Genomic DNA, 22,750 nt, shown 5'->3' with positions numbered 1-22,750 from the left:
ACACAGACAGTAGCTTTATTCTTTACTCAAGATATTCAATCAATTAAAGAAATAATTTTTAAGCACTGGGATATATTGGTAGTTAATCCAGAGATTAAGAAGTTGGTGGGAGAATATCCACATTTTGTTTTTAAAAATAAGAAGAATTTACAGAGGTTATTGTGCTTTCCTAATTATATGCAGCTACCAGAATTTGTAACCTATAGTGGCACCCAACCATGCAATAAATGTAATCTTTGTTGCCACATATCTAATATTAATATGTTTGTGCATCCTGTAACAAGTCAAGTGTTTACTTTTAATACTAATGCTAATCGTGATACTAAACGTGGTATATATTGCTATCTGTACTTTCTGTACCACATTTTATGTCGGTAAAACTGACAGAACGTTAAAAGAAAGAGTACAGGAGCACCTTTATCAAATTCGCATTAAGTCTGAGATTAATGCACTTTCTAAGCACATTTTACAGAATAATGTTACACATTCTTTTAAATTTTCAGTAATACATGTTAATTCACCTAATATTAGAGGAGGTGACTTAAAAAATTATACTGAACAAGCAGAGACAAGTTGGATTATTAGGTTACAAGCCCATGTTTTTCCAGGGCTTAATGATAGAGTTCCATTGAAACCTGTACTTAAAACAGGAAAATTAAGTATAAATGAATGCATCGTGTTTCTAAATATTTATTACTGTATATATATATATATATATATATATATATATATATATATATATATATATATATATATATATATATATATATATATATATTATTTATTTATTTTTTTTATCAATTTATTTTGAATGTTTTAAGATTTTTGGTAAGATATCCAGAATGATGTGAGTTTTTTTGTCAAGAATTTGATACATTTTTTTTCTGTTAAATACTATGTTTTAAACTATTTGCTTACAAACAAACTTTATAGCTTTCTATATACATCTTGTATGGATGTCTTTTTAAATGTTTATTAGTTAATTGCATAATTGTTTTATTAAGAAATTGATGAGACTATATAATAAGGATTATTTAGTGCCTGTCTGTAAAGGTTTGATAAAGCTACATAGCGAAAGCGCTTACCGGATGTGTCACTAATAAAAGGATGTCCTACTTTTATTTCTTGAGCCTGGATTTGCTTCCTTATATATGGAGGTCTGAATAGATGTTTTTACTTAACAGAAGGTCTGAAGAGACTTATTTCGTATATCCCATACTTGGATTTATTCTGTGTATGTTATACCTGAATTGACGACAGCCTGGTTTGACCCTGAGCAGTAACTTTTCATATTTATATGCTGGAACTTTTTTGCTTTCTGCTCAAGGTCGGTTACTTGCTAGTGGTATTGATTATTATTCTATGTATATAATATAAAGAGCCAGTGTAGGAGTTACACGGAAATAGTGGATTTAGCAATGTTACTATCAGTATATTTTGTACCAAGCAAATAGGACCACAGTCATTTAAACTATGTTGAGGAGAAGAATTTGAGAAGGTAATATTTGAGGGAGGAGGGGAAGGGAAGAATTTAGTCAGGTTTGGAACAAGGACATAGCCAGTGTATTTTTAGGTAAGATTTAACTGCGGTCTTGAATTGACAGCAAGAAGGTAGAGTGGTTATAGAGGGGGGAAGGTTATTCCAGAGTTTGGATATGGCACAGGAGAATAGAGCATCACCTGCTGAGTTTTTGGTTCTGGTGATAAGAAGTAGCTTTTGCTGCTGGAACGTAGAGGTCTAGCTGAGTTGTGGGGTTGGAGGAGGTTTTGAAGGGATGGGATTTTAAGAGGATGGTTTACTAGTTTGTGGGCAAGTGAGTTGATTCAGGTTAAGAAGGTGAGGGAATTCAAGCCAGTCTAGTTCCCTAAGGGGGATGCAGTGGTGGCTGCGATATGATGCTCCTGTGACAAATTTTAGAAATTTTATTGCACCAAAATTTAAGCTTGTTTAGGTTTGTCAGCCTAAGGTTAGTAAGTATAGGAGAGGCATAAAGTAAGGTGGAGATTAGTTGGGAATTTGCAACCGAAATTCTGACCATCTTGGTGAGGTAATGTTTGCTTCTATACAGAGTGCCTAGCTTTGTGTGTACTTTTTTATGGTAAGAGATATATGGGTGTCACATCTGCGATTGTTGTTAACCTCCACACTGAGTAGTTTGGTGTGATCTACTGGGAAGATGACAGTGTTGCCTTTGGCTAGAATATTAAAGTGGGGAAATTGGACAGGTTTGGAGGGTTGGAAGATAAGGAGTTTAGTTTTACTGGGATTGAGAAGCAGTTGAGCATTGGATAGCCAGTTTTCGACAGATGGTAATTATTCTTGTGTGATCTTTTGGAGTTCTGGTATAGTTGGGGCAGAGCAGATAGGAGTGGAATCAGCTGCATACTGTATGAGTGTAGCATGCATAGTGGCAGTATGTAGGTTATTGGTGAAAAGGGAGAAAAGTAGGGGAACAAGAATGGAGCCTTGGGGTACACCAAGTGTAACAGGAAGTCGAGGGTATAGGTTCATACTAGGCTATCTGCCCTAGGGCATTTAGAAGCCTAGCCAGAGTGTGTTTGGCTTTTGCCACCCATTTTAAATGAATTTTGCTATGCCCTTTTTCGAGGTTAGTATACTGTGCCTCTGTCTAACAGTGACACAGAAGTGATACCCGGGGTAAACCTACGATCTCCCATCCACTCATCAAGATTCCTCTTGAAGAGAGTCAATGAGGGACTCTGCCTAACCTGGACTGGGATTTTATTCCAGAGTGAAGGGAGCCTCTGGGTTATGAATCTGTCCCTCCAGCATGTCCTATTTATTTCAGTGCTGAGGTTCAAGTCTCTCAAGCGCGTAGCTTGATGGGATTTGGATTTTCTGATGTGCCGCATGTCCATTAATTCCGGGTTGGACATGGCTTTAGACGTCAGGCACAGATCACATCTGAGCAGGTGGTATACCACTGAGTAGAGCTGGAGTTTCTTTAACCGGGCAGCATATGGCATCTGTTTGAGCACTTTGATCCTCTTGGTGAGGTACTTTTGGGGTCTTTCCAGTTGTTGCAGGTGTCTGGTAAGGTACATCCCAAAAGGGGCATTGTACTCAATTATGGACCTGATGAGGGATGAGTAAAGAGGCACGATGACCTCCCCTGATCTAGATGTGAATCCCTTCATGATTAGGTGGGCTATATAAAATGTTTTTCTAACCACTTTGGCCACGTGGTTTTCAAATGAGAGATTGCTATCAACTTGGCTCCTCAGGTCCCTAATTACTTCTTCCGTACTTAATGGATTACCACCTATGTGGTAATTTGTGGGCACTTTGTTTTTGCCAAAGGGGATGACTATACACTTTTTGGCATTTAGCTTGAGGCCATGGCTCTGGCACCAGTTGTCTGTTTCTATGAGGCCCTTTTGTAGGAAGCTTGTGTCGGCTGGAGAGTTGATTATGGTGCCTAGTTTGCAGTCATCTGCGAACTTAGTCAGCCACAGTTTTTCCGTGTTGGCCTGTACCTCCGAGAAATATATACCGAACAAGAGAGGTCCCAGGACTGAGCCTTGTGGGATGCCACTTGTAACTGGTTTGGAGTCTGACATGGCTCCAGCAATTCTAACCATGTGGGTTCTGTCCTTGAGCCAGTTTGCAACCCATATAATGACATAGGGGTTTATATTTAAGCTGGTGAGCTTATCTATAATGCCCGAGTGGGGTATTGCATCGAATGCTTTTGTGAGGTCCAGGTAGGCTGTGTGGACCACCTTCCCATCGTCAATGGCCTTGGTGACTGTTTCAAAGAAATCGACCAGGTTTAAGAGGCAGGATCTGCCCTTAACAAAGCCGAACCGGGTAGGATCCAGTGTCTGTAGGTCCCCAATATCTTTATTTATGAGGTCCATGATAATTCTTTCCATAGCTTTGCAGACCAAGCTAGTCAGGCTTATGGGGCGATAGTTTCCAGGATCCATTGAGGCACCACCTTTGTGGAGAGGGACCACTGTTGCTGTACGCCACTCTTTGGGTACATATCCTGTAGTAAGGCTGAGATTGAACAGTAGTTTTATGTTTGGGTTTAGCTCTTCTTGGAGTTCATGTAGGATGCAGCCCGGGACACCGTCTGGTCCCATTGATGCTGTGTTTTTTGCTTTGGAGAGGGCGGCTCTTACCTGAGCATCTGAGATGTCAGGGGGGGGGGGCGGCACTCTGCTGGTATAGATATTTGCCCTTTTGGTGGGGGGGGGGAGTTTGCGCTGAACCTGTCAGCTAGGATGTTGGCAATGTCTGTGAGTTCGGTGTATTTTTTGTCTTTTTGGACTAATTCTGAGCATATCTGGGAATTCCCACCCAGGTTCCTAACATAACTAAAGAAAGCCTTGTGATTATCCTTAGTGTCCTGTGCAATTTTTCTCTCAAAGCTGGCCTTAGACGATTTTATGAGTGCCTGTAGTTTTTTGCTAATACTGATCAGAGATGCCTTCCCTTTTTGGGATTTTGCTCTATCATGTAGTAGCTTCCTCCTTCTATTGTATAGTTTGTTTATGGCTGGGGTCCACCAGACAGGACGCCTGCCTTTGGAGGACTGGGTCTTGGTTTTATTTGGGATTGCATGATCCATGCATTCCTGAAGGTGTTCATAGAATGCGTTTATAAAGGATTCTGCAGTCTGGGCCGTATTTTCCACAGGCCCGGAGGCTTTGAAGGATTCCACCTTGGTTTTGAGGAGTGTGAAATTTGCTTTAGAGAAGTTTTTCACTGTGGTTTTCTGCGCAGGGGGTGGGGTCGGGATGTGAATATCCAGTGAGATTAGTTTATGGTCTGATCATACCAGTGAGGGATACACTTCTGGTCTGGAGCATAGAGCCCCCATGTTGGTGATGATCAGGTCCAGTATGTTTTCCCCTCTTGTGGGAGTGGTAACAAGTTGTTCCATAGCATTTGAGTTCATAAATTCTAGGAACCTTTGGGCTAGGGTGTTGGAGCTAGAGTAATGCTCCCAGTCTATGTTTGGGTAGTTGATGTCGCCCAATATAATGGTGTTTGGAGAGACCTTCATATTTTCCAGTGTTCTCAGGAAGGCTGAGTGGGGTTCTTGGGTTTGGGAGGGTGGTCTGTAGCAGGCTATAAACTGGAAGGCAGTTTTACCCACTGTTAGTTGCACATGGATAGTCTCTGATGCTTCGTGCTGTGCCACCAACCTGGAGGTGTGGGTATCTTTGATGAATATTGATACTCCCCTCCTTGTGGTTCGGTCCAAGTTTTGGGACCGAAAAGCATGGTATGAGGTATAACCTGGTAGTGCTGGGGTGCTCTCGGGAGCCTTGAACCAGGTTTCTGTTCCTGCATAGATATCGATGTTCTCCATGCCAAGGAGAGTTTCAAGTGCATGCAGCTTGAGGTTTAGACTTCTGGCGTTGAGTAGCATTACTCTTAGTTTCTTATCCCTTGTGATACCTATGGAGGTGGGTTTGTCTTTTGAGCCTTGCCTAAAAAAGGTTGGCTTTCCATACAATATCCATACAATTGATTGTTGGTGTCCAGTTAGATAGCTGTGGAACCAGTGGCAGCTTGGGAAAAGGATAGGTTAGAAAGAACAGAGATTAGAATTTTATGTGAGACCATGTCAAAAGCCTTTGATAGATCAAGAAATACAGCAGTGGAGAACATGCCATTGTTTTTATTATGAAGGGTAGCATTTGTGAAAAAGAGTAGTGCAGTAGTTGTGCTGTGGTAAGGTCTGAAGTCATGCTGGGTGCTGGAGAGGAGGTTATAAGCTAGGAGATAGCTTACAACTTGAGAGTTTATGCATTTCTCGAGTATCTTGGAAACAGGAGAGAGGATGGCAATGGGACGGTAATTGGAGAGTTCAGTGGAGGAGCCACCTTTATGGAGGGGAATGACGTGTGATATTTTCCATAGAGTGGGAACATAGCTTTCAGATATGGAACGATTAATCAAGATGGAAACAGGATATGCTAGGGCATCAGCTGCTATTTTTAGGTATTCTGCAGGGAAATTGTCAGCTGCTAATTTTGTAGGCTTAAGTTTTGTCAGATGTCTCTTGATATGGAAGGTGAGTACTGAGGTGAAGGAAAAAACAGGGGATAGAGTATTTGGTTTGGGTGTGGCGAGGGTGGATGGAGGGCTGTGCTGTTTGGCTAAAGTTAGGATGGTTTCAGCGAAGTGTTTATTGAATGAGTCAGCAATACTGTTAGAGGAGAGGGATATGGTAGGAGGGTGGTGTCTAGTTTCCTGGGTGGAGGATGGAGTTTACTGTGGACAAGAACTGTTGGGACTTGTGGTGGGAGGAGTTTAGAGTGGACTGATAGCAAAGGGTTTTATCAATTTTTATTTGCTTTTTGTGCAGCTCGAGGAAGGATTGCCTAGTGGAGGGTTTTTTTGTTTGTCGCCAGTGCTCCCAAGCCTTATCTCTTTGTTTCATAAGTACCTTAGTGCTTTCTTGTAGCCAGGTGGGGAAATGTGTGTCCTGGCTCTAGCATTTCTTATGGGGGTATGGAAGTTTAGGATGTTTAGGAAGGTGCTAGTGAAGAAATGGATGGCTTCATCTAGACTGAGGTATTTTAGCAGTGCCCAGTTACATTTTTGGAGGGAAGAGATATAGGAGTGAGGGTTGAAGTTTGTCTTGTTATGGATTTGTCTATGGATGACAGGCTTAGCATTGGTTAAATTGTATCTAATGGGGAATGTTGGGGACTGGTCACTAAGGCTGTCAGGTAGACAGCCAGCTATGTAGGTAGATATTTATATAGATATTTATATTTTATAGATATATGTAGATAGCGATGTAGATAGATAAATATATATATATATATATATATATATATATATATATATATATATATATACACACGCGCACACACACACACACACACACACACACACACACACACACACACACATACACAAACACACACAGCTAATCAGCATTTTGGGGATGAGGAAAGAAACTAAAGTACACTGTGAAAACCCACACAGATAACACCAACTTCAACTTTATTATAGAGCATGGAAGCAAACGCTGACCATTGTACAAACAAATCAGTAAAACACAAAAGTAAAATGGTAAATAAGTAAAAATATAAAGTAAAATGAAAAAAAAAAAACTAAGATAAAATAGGATACAGACAGCACCAGTGGTGGCCAGTTAAGACACCCAATAGCTGTATGATAAATTAAATGGATAAAACAAAGAAAGAACATGCGGTGTAAACCAATAACCATAACCTACAAACTACAAACTAAATGTTGCTTGGGAAACCAGCTGGAAAATGTGCTTAAATACATGCCACCACCATAAGAAGAAGTCAAATGCCACAATCAATGGCAACCAGCAGTGAAACGCTACAACTCTTATGGTGTTAGCACATTTTAAGTCCATTTTCGGGCTGGTTTCCCGAGCGATGTTTAGTTTGTAGTTTGAGAGAAATTAAGTGGCCAAGTCTTCAAGAAATACTTAAAGGGACAAGGGAAGGACACGCAAACTCCATATAAACAGAGACCTCATGTCAGACTGAACCAAGACAAGTATAAATATTGTTTGCCTAATTGTAGTTTTGCACTAAGGCTATGTCTGAAATGCGTCTATTCTGGATCAGTACATTACCCTAGTCAACAAGCTAGCTGTAAGTAAAATAAATAAATAAATAAAACTAGTTTGTATCTCATGCTATATTTAACTCATTCAAAACAGTTGCATTTTCTTTCTTTTCTTTTTTTTTTCGTATGTAATGTTTTTGACCCTCGCCAGCTTCACTACCCAGGTCTGTGCACCAGTAGCCTACCTGCATCACCCTGTGGTGATGTCCCCTTTTCATGAAAAAAGTTATTTTGATAACCATCCTCTGTCCAGGTAGTGGGGGGCATAAGTCAGATGCTGGTTGGACACCATTGATCTCTGACTCAAATTATTCTTTTAGATCCCAGATTCCTGGAGCTCTTTATGCATGCAGGTAGGACATGCAGGGCATATAGTAACAACTCCATCATGGCATCTCCATACCATTCATTTTTCCATTTCAGCATGCTGTTATACAAGCCAACTACAGACACCTGCCTGGGGCCTGCCTTCTGGTCTCCATCAGGGAAGGTTCCTCTACTTGGAAAACTTACTTCATTATTGCTGTGATAGGAGACCTAGCCACCTGCTGCCAACCTTCTTTCTTTTCTCCTACTCAGGCTTAGGTTAACTGCATCATAGCATAGCTACAACCTCTTTGTCAATAGAGATGGCTACAGTTTGATTTTAAGTATTCAACCACAGTACCATCTGCATATACTTTCACTAAAACCCCACTGATTTGCTGCCTTTATAATGTCTTGAGCATTGTTATTCACAACATCCTTAACTATATTATAATAACAGTTGTTTTCTTCACTTAGCGCTTAGTAATATGACCGCCTTAGAATCTAGTTACATCAAAAGAAAGAGGAAATGGTTACGACTGTATAGTAACAGGATAAATGTCAAAGGCAAGTTTTAGTTATAATATGCTTGTTGTTACTTAGTCCTTTAGTCAAGTCTGATTATTTGTGACCACAAGAACCTCAGCACACCAGACCTGTCCATCACCAACTCCTTCTTTACATTCTTGCAAATTCATATTCATTACTTCAGTAATGCTGTCTATCGTGTCCTCTGCTTCCTTCTTCTTCTTTTGTATTTACTTTTCCCAGCATCAGTGTTTTCAGCAGCAGACCCTGTCTTCCTATTATGTGGCCCAAGCATTTGAATTTTAATTTTCCTATCAAATCTTTCAGGGTTTATTTCCTTAAAGTGATTTGTCGCTCTTCTTATCTAAATGGAAGTTGTATAATTTTAAAGCTTACTTCTGTGGTTTCACCATAATCGGTTCATGATTTAGAATAATTTTTCTGTTTTTTCTGTTATTCTTCATCATGTGATGCTCCGCCTTCCACGTAATTCTCTGTCGAATGCCCTCTGACCTTTGATGTCATGTTAAGCATTCCAGTTCGGAGCATGAAAGCAATTCTGAGAATTGAGATTTTTTTTCCTAGTGATATCAGTGATGTCCCGAGTTATTGGTTTAACTTTTGACATTGGAATTCTAAATCATTACAAGCATGACCCTTATTTGAGTTCAGCAGGAAATTCACATGACAGCACTGTTGATGATGATGAGGCTGTGAGGCCTTCTCCATACCACAGTGAAAGTCATTTGGGAAATCACAAATAGTAAGGGCCATGGTAGTTAATAATACATTTATTTTGCTGATTATTACTAAATGAACTATATATGTATGTAATTTTTGAACTGGTGACTGCATTACTTTTGTAATCTCACTCTTATCACTGTTGGTTCACAGAGATGCGCTGATGTTTTTGTTAATGATTTGAAAGGCAGTATGTGTAAGGATAAAGTATTTTTGTATTTAATGGAGGGGAGGAAGTTAATGAATGGTAAGCATCTGTTTGAAAATTAGGTACGAATATGAAATTAGGAATAAGTACTGTAATGATCCTCAGAAAAGTGTGTCACACATTGTTACACTACACACACACACACACACACACACACACACACACACACACACACACACACACACACACACACACACATATTTACACAGGGTTGCTCTTAGGCAAAGCAGTAAAATATGGTGCATTGTTTTCATTCTTTTTTATGTAATGTGAACTGTTTTTTTTTCCTGAAGAAAATGCAATATAAAGCTGTAGGACATGTATGCAGTGCAGTTTATGGGGAAACAAAGGCTTATCCCTGAAACTATTTGGAGGGTGATAGAGAGAGAGAGTGGAACAATGATAGTGCTGGGACTAGATGATGCGATGTGCACATGGGAAACTTGTATGACGTAAACAACACCATTGTATTAAACTAAGTTCCACGTGTGTGTGTGTGTGTGTGTGTGTGTGTGTGTGTGTGTGTGTGTGTGTGTTTGTAAACCCACTCAAGGACATTCTACAATATTCTGGACAGTTGAATGTTGTCTTAGATGCCTGAAAATAATACAGAAATGAATAACTATTTCCACAGAAGCAAAAGTACATAATTTATGCCATTTTTAAAAATGAATTGCAAGTTGCAACAAGCATGACATAGTTACCAGCAGTGTAACACATAGCTAGAACCTATTTCACCATTGCATAAACTTAATCGTAATTCCTTGAAAAGTACTGACATATAAAATAGTAAAACACCCAGTGTAATGTAGATTAGATTACAACACTGAATATGAATGTATTTACATTGTTTTTATCCTGTCAGAGTTGAGGCCTCAGACAAAAATAAGTACAAGTCTGAAAAAAGAAACAGCCTGCCATGCTTCAGTATTTCCAGCTCTAGTCTAGCACTGTTAACCTAACATGACATCCTGCTGCGGGTGGAGATTCACAGTAAATTAATTTTCAGAATGCCAACAGAAGCTCTGTCTTGACAGTTTCAACTAGGAAATTAATAATTCTTACCAAAGAAAACACACACACACAACGGTTACCACTACAGTATCACTGCTATTGTAATGCATGCAAAACAAAAGCACATTTTAAAAAATGTAACAAATCACTTTTTAAGTATTGACTAATTTGATCTTCTTGCAAGACATGAAATTATCAAAAGTTTTGTCAAACACCACACGTAAAAAACATGGATTTTCTTGTCTGCAGTCTTACTTGTAACCCATCTCTCACAGCCATATGTTATTACAAAGAAAACCAAAACTTTCACTAGACTGACCTTTTGTTGACAATGTGATATCTTTGTTCTTCACCCATATTTGTCATAGCTTCCCTCCTAAGAAACAAGTGTCTTTTAATTTCATGTCTGCTGTCACTACCTGCAGAAATGTTTGAGGTCAGGTAAATAACATCTATCACTTTCTGTACTTCTTCCCCATCTGTTGGCAAATAATGTACAGGATTAGATCACATAATATTAGTTTTTTTATGCTGAACTGCCCATTGTTTGTGCTTTCTACTTTTATTTTCTTAAACTGGCTACTCAACTCCTCCTAAGTTTCATATATGACAGTGGTATTATATGCATATCTGAGGTTGTTAATGATTTTCCATGCACCTTTACTTACAGCAACTGCTTCACCTCACCAGGCATTTTGCATGATGTATTCAGCATATATTTTCAACACACTGGGTTACATTAAGCATCCCTTTCTCTCTCTGTCTCTCTCTCTCTCTTTCCCATTTTTGAACCCTATATTTGGTTCTAACTGTTGCTTATTGTTTTGTGTGCAAGTTATGCAGTATGCATAAAAGTTGACCTGGTATCCCCATTTCTCTAAGAACTTGCCACAGTTTGCTATGGTTTATGCAGCCAAATGTTTTATAATACTCAGTAAAGCAGAGGTGAATGTTGTTTTTTTTTTTTGGAACTTGGCATTATCCAGCAGATGTTGACAATTTGCTCTCTAGTATATCTGCATCTTCTACAACCAGCTTGCACAACTGGCAGTTCTGTCTGTATATCGCTGGAGTCTCACTTCCATAATCTTAAGCCTTATCTTGTTAGAATGTAAAACAAGTTCAAGTGTGAGATAACCTGAGCACCTTAGCACCTTTAGCACTGCCTTTTTTAAATAAAATGTAAATTGATATTTTCCAATCGTGTGGCTGCTGTTGTGTGTTTCAAAATTTGCTGGAAAATTGTGAGCAACACAGCAACAACATTACTTTGCAAGATTTTTAAGCAACTGAACTGGAACTCTATAATTTCCTGTAACTTTATTAATAGCAAGGCTTTCTGGGACCCATTTAACTCCACTCTGCAGGATGCCTGGCTCTAAATCAGAGAATATGCTATTGTATGTATCAGAGATGTTAGGCTCCTTCTTATATAGTTCATTTGTATATTTCTGCCACCCTGTCTTAATTTGATCTGCTGGGTCACGCCATCTTTGTTTTTTATCATGCCCATTTTTAAATGGACATTTTCCTTTATATCACCAGTCTTTTGTTTTTCCCATTCTTGTTTTTCTTCCACTTCTTTACGATGCTAATGTAAATATGCCTCATTACCTCTTCATGCTCTTCTTTGCAGCTCTGCATTCAGTTTTACACACTCTCCTCTCCTCTCCTGTCCTCAGCCACTACTTTAACCTATACAGGCAGCCATTTTGCTTTTTTAATCTGTTTGGAATTGTTGTGTGTAGCTACCTCCTGGCAATATCATAACCTTTTATTCAGAGTTCTTCAGGCACTCTATCCACCATTTAAAATCCCAATCCCTCTTAGCTACACGCTCTTGGGACCTAAACCTTGTCAAAACAATAAACAGAACATGCTGGAGGGATAGATTCCTGTCCCAGAGACTTCCCATACTCTGGAACAAACTACCTATCTATATCAAAGAAAGCTCCTCATTAGCACTCATCAAGAAAAATCTTGATGATTGGATGGGAAATAGGAAATTCACCCCAGGGATCACCTCTGTGGCTCTGCTCGACAGTGGCACAGGAAAATAATTTTCTTGGGTGGCAAAAGCCAGGGAACCTTTTTGGCTGGGCTTGTATAGGCCCCAGGGCCGATAGCCTAGTACCTACCTATGAACCTATGAACCATTAAGTCTGCTCTTCACCTCCATTACATTTTCATATGGAATATTGTTGAACTCGTATCTTGTTGGCCTACATGCTTTTCCTGTTTTCTTTAATTTGACTCTAAACTCTAAACAAGTAGTAGCAGGTGGTAAAAGACACAATTATCTCCAGGTCTTTTTTTTTTTTTTGCTAGCTGTATAGAGCTCTTCCATCTCTGACTGCAAATTATATAGTCTATCTGATATCAGTATTGTCCATCTGGTGATATTCATGTGTAAAGACATATTTTAAGTTGTTGAAAAAAATAGTTTGCTCATTCAGTTATCCAGAATTCTACTAGTCTGTGTTCCACTTCACTTTATTCACCAAGGCCAAGCTTACAAATTATTACAGGTGTTATTTCACTACTAACTTTAACATTCCAGTCACCTATGATCAAAATATTTTTTTTTTGTGTTATACCAAGAAAGTGCTGCAGTTCCACAGTTAACAACATTGTATTCTGTGTCCGTTAGTGCAGAGCTTCTCTTCCTTGTCAGCCTCCAGAAAGTCAAGTATCCTATCACCACACAAATTGTTCAGTGCACTTTTTTAAGGACACATTTTAGAATTTTCTCTTGCAGGACTTCAGTAAAGCATCCCTAATTTCACCCTGTAACCTGAAGAGTGGGGACACTTAAAATTTACTTGACTACAAAGAATATTCTCAGCAAACTAGATTAAATGCTTATTGTCTTACAGATCTAAATAACCATACCAATTCTGAAATGCACTTAAAAAAAGCAAAATATCAGGCATTGGTTACTACAGTTTTTAAAGAGCTTCAAAATCATCGAATATCTATGTTGATTCATTAATATTTATTTATTAAAAAATTGAGTAGCTGATTTAAAAAAAAAATAAAAACTGATCTGTTCATTGATTATGATGTCATTAGTCTGCATTGTATTTATCCTTTACTCTTGCTTGCTTGTTTAGTGCCTGTCAAAGTTATTTGTGTGTTTGCATTATGAAATCATTTACTCAGCAAAATAAAGTCCTTTATCTAGTCATGCCTAATTTTTCCATTGCTCTTTTTTCTAATTTTTCTTATTTTTTGGTTGTAACTGAGCACTGATTCTGAAACCCTTTTGCTAACCATGAGGGCTTCTTTGTTTCTTCTGCAGGATTCTTCAACACAGTGGAAGATGTGACGAGTATCTAACATGAAACATCTCATTCCATTCTACTCTTAGTTCACTTATTCCAAGAAATCCATGTTTATTCTTGCCATCTTACCTTTAACCATATCAAAGTTACCTTGGCTTATAATGCTATCATTCCAGGATTCAATAGTGTATAGTTGTTTACAGTATCAGAATTTCCTTTTTTTCTGAGTACCACAGCACATCGCTGTTCTCAAGGCTTTAATTCATCTCTGTCATAACTTATACTTGCCCTCTGTTTCCACTTAGTAGTATGCTGGACACCTTCTGACCCAAGGTCCTCATCTTCTGGTGCCATTTTAACATGCTTATGTTTCCTTTTGTCCAAAATGTTTTCTTGGCAAACAGTACTTGAATGGCCTGCCATTATCTTCATCTGTGAACCATATTAGTCTGATCTCTCTGTCATAACCAGCTCATTTTGGTAGGCCCGATGTGTTAAAGCTCATGGCTTCACTGAGATACACAGGCCCCATTATCATTTTATTTATTTTTATTTTTATTTTTATTGTACATTTGTTTACTGGGAAAGTCCGACTGGACACAGGTCCATTTTCAGTGGAGGCCTGAGGAGAAAAGCTCCAGTACATTACAATACAAAGGATACAATATGGCAAGATAAGAAGAAAGCATCACATCACACAAGAAATAATAGAATTGAACTACATAGCAGAACTTAATTGTTAAAATATCAAAAGGTGAGCCAATATCATATAGAATATACAATTGTGAATATCTGAAAGATATTTTTTTTCTTGAGAGCACAGTATTATGGGGGATTTATTATTGGGTGTACTAGCAGAGAAGAAGAGGTAGAGAGACACTATTTTGCCAGAGAACCACTATTTTGTCGTTAGTAGTCATAGCTGCAGTACACTGGTATGGCTTAACCTGGAGGATGGCAAGAGCAAAGCCAGTTTTTTTTTATGTAGTGGGTTCTGAATAGTTTTTTAAATTGGGAAATGGAGGTGGTAGAAGTTAAGTGATTTGGGAGTGAGTTCCAGGTTCTGGCAATAGTGCAGGCAAAGAGAGATTTGCCAGCCTCATTTTTGTGTTTAATGACACTTATGTGGTTCTGATTATTGGATCTTAAGGTTCTGGAGGTGGTATAGGGGTAGATTAGATGCTGAAGGGTAGGGGGTTTGCCAGGAAGGCTTGTGAGCTATTGTGAGTTATTTATGTATATGTTTCTAGCTATTGTGAGTTGGTTGAAAAGGAGGAGTTGTGAAAACTCAAGCCAGTTCAGTTGCTTGAGGGCTAGACAGTGACGGGTCCTATGAGTGGCATCGGTAGCAAACTTGGCAATCTTCCATCTTGGTGAGTTCGGTGTGGCGAAGGTTAGTTAAGATAGGGAGGCAGAGGCATACAGAAGGATGGATAACAGATGGGTTCTTGCAATAGTGGCTTTGGTGTGTTTAGTCATGAACTGTCGGTTCCTGTAAAGGAGAGCTTTTTGTTGTCCTTCTTGATTGATTGGGTTATATGTATATCAAATTTCAGATTATTGCCAATTTATATGCCTAATAGCTTTGTGTGGGTTGTTGGGGTGATTTGTGTATTATCTTTAGATTGTATGATAAAATTATTATTTAGTGGAGGAGATCGACCTGGGCTAAAGAGAATGAGATTGTTTTTTTTGGGACTGAGTATAAGTTTGATGTTGGTGAACCATGCTTCAGCTAGGGTAAAATTATTCTGGGTGATGGTTTTAGTGGGGGTGGCACATATAATAGTAGTGTCATCTGCATATTGCACTACATTGGCAGAGAGAGAGAGGAGGCGATCTGGTTAGTAAACAGTGAAATTAGCAAGGGACCGAGGATGGACCCTTGAGGGACACCTATAGCTACTGGTAGTAGAGGGGACAATTGGTCTTGCTAAAGAACTCCCTGCTGACGATCTGATAAATAGTTACTGAACCAAGATATGGTGGGGGACCTAATGTTGTGGTAGTGCTATGGGAAGGTCTAAAGCCATGCTGGGATTTGGATAGTATGTTGGTTTTTAGGAGGTATTGCATAAATTGGGTATGAACTGCTCTCTCTAATATTTTTGATAAAGGTGATAGGATTGCAATAGGACGGTAGTTGGTAAGCTCAAGACAGTTACCCCCTTTGTGCAATGGTAAAATATGTGATATTTTCCAAGAGTTGGGTACTTTGCTTTCTGATATTGACCTGTTTATGAGAATGGAGACGGGACAGGCTACAGCTTCTGCTGTTATTTGTAGGAAAATAGCTGGTAGATTGTCTGCTGCTAATGTGGTTGGTTTATGTTTTTTGAGGAGTTTAGCAATTGTACTAGTGGGGACTGGGTTTAGGGAAAAACTGGGGTAGGAGTTTTTTGTATTGAAATCGGTGGGGGTCACTGTTGGTGAGGGGATACTAGCTGTGTTTTGACTATTTTCTAGGGCTTGAATTGTTTCAGTAAAGTATTTGTTAAATTGGGTGGGGATGTTGTTTTTATTTGGCAATACAGGGGAGGGAGTGATAAATTTTCCTGGGTGCATTAGGCTATTTATTGAGGCCCGGAATTCTTTAGGGTTGTTAGCGTTTCTTTCCTGCATAGTTTTATGGTAGTTAGTTTTGTCAAGTTTTATCAGTTTTTTGGCTCTGTTGTGAAGTTCAAGGTTATTCTGTTTCAAGGTGGTGGTTTTATGTTTGTGAAATTGCAACCAGGCTTTGTCTCTTTCTTTCATTATGGACCTGGTATCTTTTGATAGCCATGGGGCATGGCTATTTTTGATCCTAGTGATTTTGGGTGGTGCATGGGAGTTTATGATTTTTAGGAAAGTTGAGTTAAAGTACTGCACGGCTTCATCTAGAGATAGTTGTTTTAGGGGAGTCCAGTTACAGTATTTCAGTGAAGTGATTAAGTCATGGGCTCTAAAGGTCTTTTTATTATGTACTATTCTGAGTGTGGGTTGCTTAGTTTGGTGGGACTGGTTCCTAATTAAGTAGGTTGCTTGATGGTCACTCAGACTGTCAGGAAGACAGCCTGATTGGTGAGCCAGAGTGGGGTCTGATAATAGAATCCAGTCTAAGATGGACTGGCATTTGGAGGTTTTGTCAATTCTTGTGGGGGTAGATAAAGTTTGGGAAAACCCATGGAGGTTAATGTGTGTTGAGGGATTTTGGCTGGAACAGTCAGGCCAGTCAATGTTAAAATCACCTAGAAGAAGAATTCTTCCTGACATCAACCCATTTATCAAATAATAAATAAGACCCTCTGTGATGCCTGTGCACTGGCCCAGTAATCAGAGAGCCCCAATCCTCACCACTAGCATCAGTGAGGGGTGTCTACATTGGGAGGATAACAAGTACACACACAGTAAAGTACAATTTCCCTTAAGAGCACACAGAGTTTACAGTCAGTCTGGAGTTGGTTTCTCCCTTTCTCTCCAGATCCCCAATAAGACTTCTCACTGCCACAGCTGTATGGTTCAGATCTCAGCTGAGTAGTCAAGTCAAATCCTACAGTACCCTCTCTGTCCCACCAGTGCTTCATGCCCCTGACCAAGTAGCTGACACACACACACACTTTGAGATCTGAGTTAACTACAAACACACAGACACTCCTGGGGAAGGCTGGCACAGGTTCTTCAGTTATGCCCCCTTCTGCCCAGACTATATGGTAGTAATCACTGCCACCAACTACTCTTATCAACTACTCTAAAGGCCCTTACCAAAGGGTGCTCAATTCTGCCGTGCAATATTACTGTTATCCAATTGGTACATCTGACTGAGACTTGAAGGCTATTTAGGAGTGGCTTTGTACAGTATCACCAAATACATGCAAGTTCTGTAAGAGCTTAAACTATCTCTACAAAAAACTGCCGGAGTTGAACTGTTTAAAAATATTTAATAATAAATAATAAAAAAACACAAGACAATACTTGTTAGTTTGACACACTGACATTATAGAGTTCAGAAATCACAGGAAATACTTTAAAACAACATTGTAGGACAGTCTGGCATAAATATAGAAAACAGCTAGACTAATCTGGCTATATTACTATCTATCTTAGCGATAGATAGTAATATAGCCAGACTAATCTGGCTATATTACTATCTATCACTAAGAGAAATACTAAGATCTAAGATCCTGCTTACAGAGCAAAGCAAGTGCTGGTGAATTGATGAGTTAAGGTTCAGACACAAATACAAAATGCCAAATCTTTCTCTTTGAGTCTTAAATTAATAAGACACATTACTGCTGAGTCGTTTCAGATTACATCATTCATGACACTTCTTAAGTTTCCCAGGCTCACAGAACTTACAATTTTAACATTTCTTTTTGCAATCTGCACCTGTCAGGAAGCCACAGCAACAAAAAACACTCTACATGTAAAACCCAGTAATTATCTCTGTCTTAGAACAATAGAAATAATTTCCTAGCCCAGACATCCTATCTCCTAGCTTGAGATCAAACCATCATAAAATACTTTACTCATCAGCTTTCTTCCAGCAGAGTGCATTGTGGTTACATTTTTGAAGCTCAGAACATAACACAGTTTTCTTACATTTGTTACAGAAGCCTGTGGATCATATTAATATTTACAATGACATAGAATTATTTGTAAAATTCTATCTGGCTGGGCTGGCAGCCCCTCAGTTTTTACACCCTCAGAAAGGTATGCTTTAGTTAACTGAAGTACCCCAGTTCTCTGAATGTAAACATGCCATCTATAATTAAATAAGCTTTCCTTTCTTTTTAGATCTAGCTAGAACATCTCCAGGCAGATTTTCTTCACTCATTTCCACACAGCCTTCTGCTTAACACCACAATATGGTGTCAACCATGATAAACTGATGTATTGGGTCTTGCAGTCTAAGGGTACTGAATTTATTAGGTTCACTCTAGCTACACACACACACACACACACACACACACACACACACACACACACACACACACACACACACACACACAGATTACCACTGTAATGTAATCACCGGTTTTCAGTGATGCAGGCTGGATGTCCTGAGAGTGTCATTTGCCTTATTCATAGAAGTTCATAGTTCATAGGTAAGTACTAGGCTAGCTGCTCTTGTGGGGCATATTGAGCCTAGCCAATATCTCTTTCAAAGATAGGAGTCAAACCATGTACCTTGTGTCATTGAGGTAAACTTCCTAACCATTATACCAACCCCCAACCCTCAAAAGGGATTGTAACTAATCACTTGGTGTTAATCTACACATCAGATTTGTGAGTGAAGCCATTCCTGTCTAGTTCTAGAATCTCACACACACACACACACACACACACACACACACACACACACACACACACACACACACACACATACAGTTGAGTCACTTGCATTCTTCTCAACTGTCAGGATTTTTGCAGAATGTTCAGATTTTTGCCTCATATTTTTGGTCTGTTGCTTATAAAATTTGTGTTTTTCTGGATTTTTGTGGCAAATAAGTGAGGACTAAATTCACTAAATAATGACAGGCATTTAAGTTTCAGTCTTCATATCCTTCAGAAAATGCATGGTAACACAAGACCTTTTATTCTAGCAACTTTCTAAATGTAATATTTAAAATTTGTCCCTATTTTTGGTGCTTTGCACCCCATTATTTTTGGCTTTGTCCAGAATTTTTGGGCTAAGAGGTTGAGAGCTATGAGTCACTGCTAGATTCAAATACTTACCTAGCTATGGTACACCAACTAGACTGCATTGTATTAACTGCCACTGCAACAGACTAAGTTGTTGCAGTAACTTTAACTTAGGATTTTGTTTATCGCTGTAATGTGCTGCAACATTTTTCATGGACCTTTCTATTCTAAAACATTGGTTTGTTATTTGAAGAACTGTGGTAGTGGTACTTGATGTTTCTATAGTAGTCCAAACCAGGTGACAGCCATGCTTTATGAATATGTAACTGCTTCGTTTGAGTTTTATGATTTTAATTTTTCTGCCCTCTTGTTTCATTAGAAGAAACTATATGTTATGTAGTAATAGTGTCGGTCTTCATAATAATTAATCTGTCTTCTTAGTTTTAAAATAATTTATTAGGTTTATAAGATCTATGGTCCATTCAGCTCATATTCTCAGTGGAGTGGTTTCTTGATTAATTCATTTAGGATGCATATCATCTGAATACTTTATATTACTTGAAATGAATATTAATTCTTTATAAAATCTTTTAAAATAATAAGTAAATAAATATTAAAATGGATAATGCAGCGAAAAAAAAAACTTGCAGGCATTTAGAGTTCATAGAATACTTAAGCAGTAATGTATGACCAGGGGTGATAATAATGTTCTAGTTAATCAGTCCGTAGCGGCATAATGTGGCATGAGGCACAGCTGAGTGTACTTATTAGGTTTGTGGCACCTTCAACAATAATGGAACTTCTGGGAAGAACTAACTGTTATAGCTATAAATTAATTTGCATTTTATTTCAATTTTCTAATTGTGCACATTATTAATTCTAATGAAATGGAAATCTGAGTATAAAACAGCCCACAACTGAAAGTGCCTATGTGATTGACATGCCTAGATACTTTATATCAAAGCCTGTGGCAGCACTTAGCAGTGTTATAAGAAAAATGCACTACAGTTAGGATTTTTGGTGATTTATTTTCAATCATTTTATTCTAGCATCTGTATCTTTATTCCAATGTTTAATTTCTTGTGAGGATTTTAATAACAACACTGTCTAATTGACTCCTAGCATATTGTTATTTCTATATTTTTTTACTGATTTTTTATATATTACTTCCCTGCACTATATGCTGATATAGGTGGTGTGTGTGTGTGTGTGTGTGTGTGTGTGTGTGTGTGTGTGTTTGTGTGTGTGTGTTTTTGTGTGTGTGTGTGTGTGTGTGTGTGTGTGTGTGTCTCAGTCTCACAGAGAGATGATCACACCCAATGAGCAAACCACTGTTACATCTGTATAGTTTGTAGCCAGTCACATGTATGCAAAGTTGTAATATAGACCTGGACAGAAAAACATTATAAAACAAAATATTAACACTAAAAATATTCTCATAAGCTCCTGCCACTGTAGCAGACCATATTTGCTCTGTAGCGGCACAGATGAGTAAGCTTGTGATGTTCTCTCTATTGGAAAAACCAATATGGGTTTGAGCCATGCTTTTGCAAGGACATCACACATGGTTAAAAAGACCACAATGAAAAGCAAGTTGTATGAACAGTTAACAAGGTTCACAAAGCTTTAAGAACTGAAATCCTATTCATGTGTTGTAAGTAATCCCCAGTGGTGTAACACTAGACATCACGCACAATACACATGCACACACCCACACACATATGTCTGACCATGTGTGTGCCTTATAGTACTTGTGTGTTCCATTGATGACAATTCCCAGTAAACCACGTACACAAGAACCACCTGCACATATGCAATGCCTGATTATGCACCCTAAAAAAAAAAAATAGTGCTTTCACCTCAAATCTTGTGTGTAGTCATGCATTCAGTGGTAGATGCACCGCATAGCAGTGTGTGGTCTTTTGTTGCAGTATACAAGATCCCCCCAACTCTTTCTCCATCTGTAAAAACTTGCTTGTACCTGTTCCTAGGCTGCTTCTGATATATGTTTTGCAAGCTCTCCAGTTTATGAAATCCATGGTAATAGAAACATGCAGAGCACACAGGAAGGAAAGCCTACATTTCCTTACCTGTGTTACAAAATGGTCTCTAATTTTCACACAATACTGTAGGAATACTGTGACAAACCGAAATGCTGCCAGCCCAGCTAGCTGGAGTTTTGTAAATAATTATGTCACTTGAAAATATTAATATGATTTATATAGAAATGTGAGGCTGCCAGCCCAGCTAGCTAGGATTTTGTAAATAATTCTGTGTCATTTTTGAATATTAATATGATCCATAGGCTTGTCGTACAAATGTAAGAGAACTATATGTTATGTGGATTGTGAAGATTGGGCGAAGATAGGTGAAAGCTGCCAGCCTAACCAGATACAATTTTGGAGATAATTCTGTCATCTGTAAATATTAATGTAGTAAACCACAGGCTTGTTGGCTTAAATGGTAAAAATAGTGTTTCATGTGGAACTGAAAAAATGCAACAACAGTGCACTCTACTGACCAAGTAAAGTATGCTGTAAACCTTTGATATAAAACTCGGAGCCAGTGAGTCTAGAGTGGGGCATCCTGCCTATTGTTTTAAGGCCAGAGTTAATAGCCAGAATTTGCATGCATAAATGTCCTTTATTGCTCTGGTTTCTGCCCAGAGGTGAAGAATTTAAATGTAGTTTCTGCTAGCCTGGGAACCCAGGGAAGTGTGAAGAATGATGTAATGTGAACCAGGAATGTGATTTTAAAAACAGAGAGAATCAGAGAGCATTAAGCATTTTTGTTTTGACCATCCAACTCATCAGCACTGTCTTATATGTAAGTTTATCTTAGACTTGTGTTTTCTCTTAGAAATAGCTAGAAACTAGAAAGATTAGACTAAGTATTTTTCTGTGATGTTAGAACTGTACTACTGAATTATTTTAAGTATTTCTCTGTGATCTCTGAACTCTAGACTAGCACTGTGTAGTAAAATGTATTGTCTTGCGTTTTGACTATTTGTTATTAAATATTTTTAAACCCTTTCAACTGTGGCTGTTTTTGTAGAGATAATTTAAACTCTTTTGAGTGCTTGCATGCCTTTGATAAAAAATGTACAAAGCCTCTTCAATAGCTTTAGCCCTGGGCTATACTACCAATTGGATAATAATATTGCACAGTAATAATTGGACACCCTTTTAAGGGTTGTTGAGTAGCTGATAAATATTAGTGGGTGGTGGCAGCTGGTACTACCATATAGTCTGGGGAAAAGGGGCACAACTGGAAAACCTGTGCCAGCCTTCCCTTTGAGTGTCTGTGTGGTTGTATAAACTCTTCTCAAAGTGTGTGTGTGTGTGTGTGTGTGTGTGTGTGTGTGTGTGTGTGTGTGTGTGTGTGTGTGTGTGTGTGTGTGTGTGTGTGTGTGTCTCAGCTACTTGAGCAGGGACACTAAGCATTGGTTGG

This window comes from Protopterus annectens, chromosome 4.part0 (genome assembly GCF_019279795.1).
Source record: "Protopterus annectens isolate FY-2018-M chromosome 4.part0, PAN1.0, whole genome shotgun sequence".
Classification (NCBI taxonomy): Eukaryota; Metazoa; Chordata; order Ceratodontiformes; family Protopteridae; genus Protopterus; species Protopterus annectens.
Note: the sequence above shows the minus strand (reverse complement) of the source record.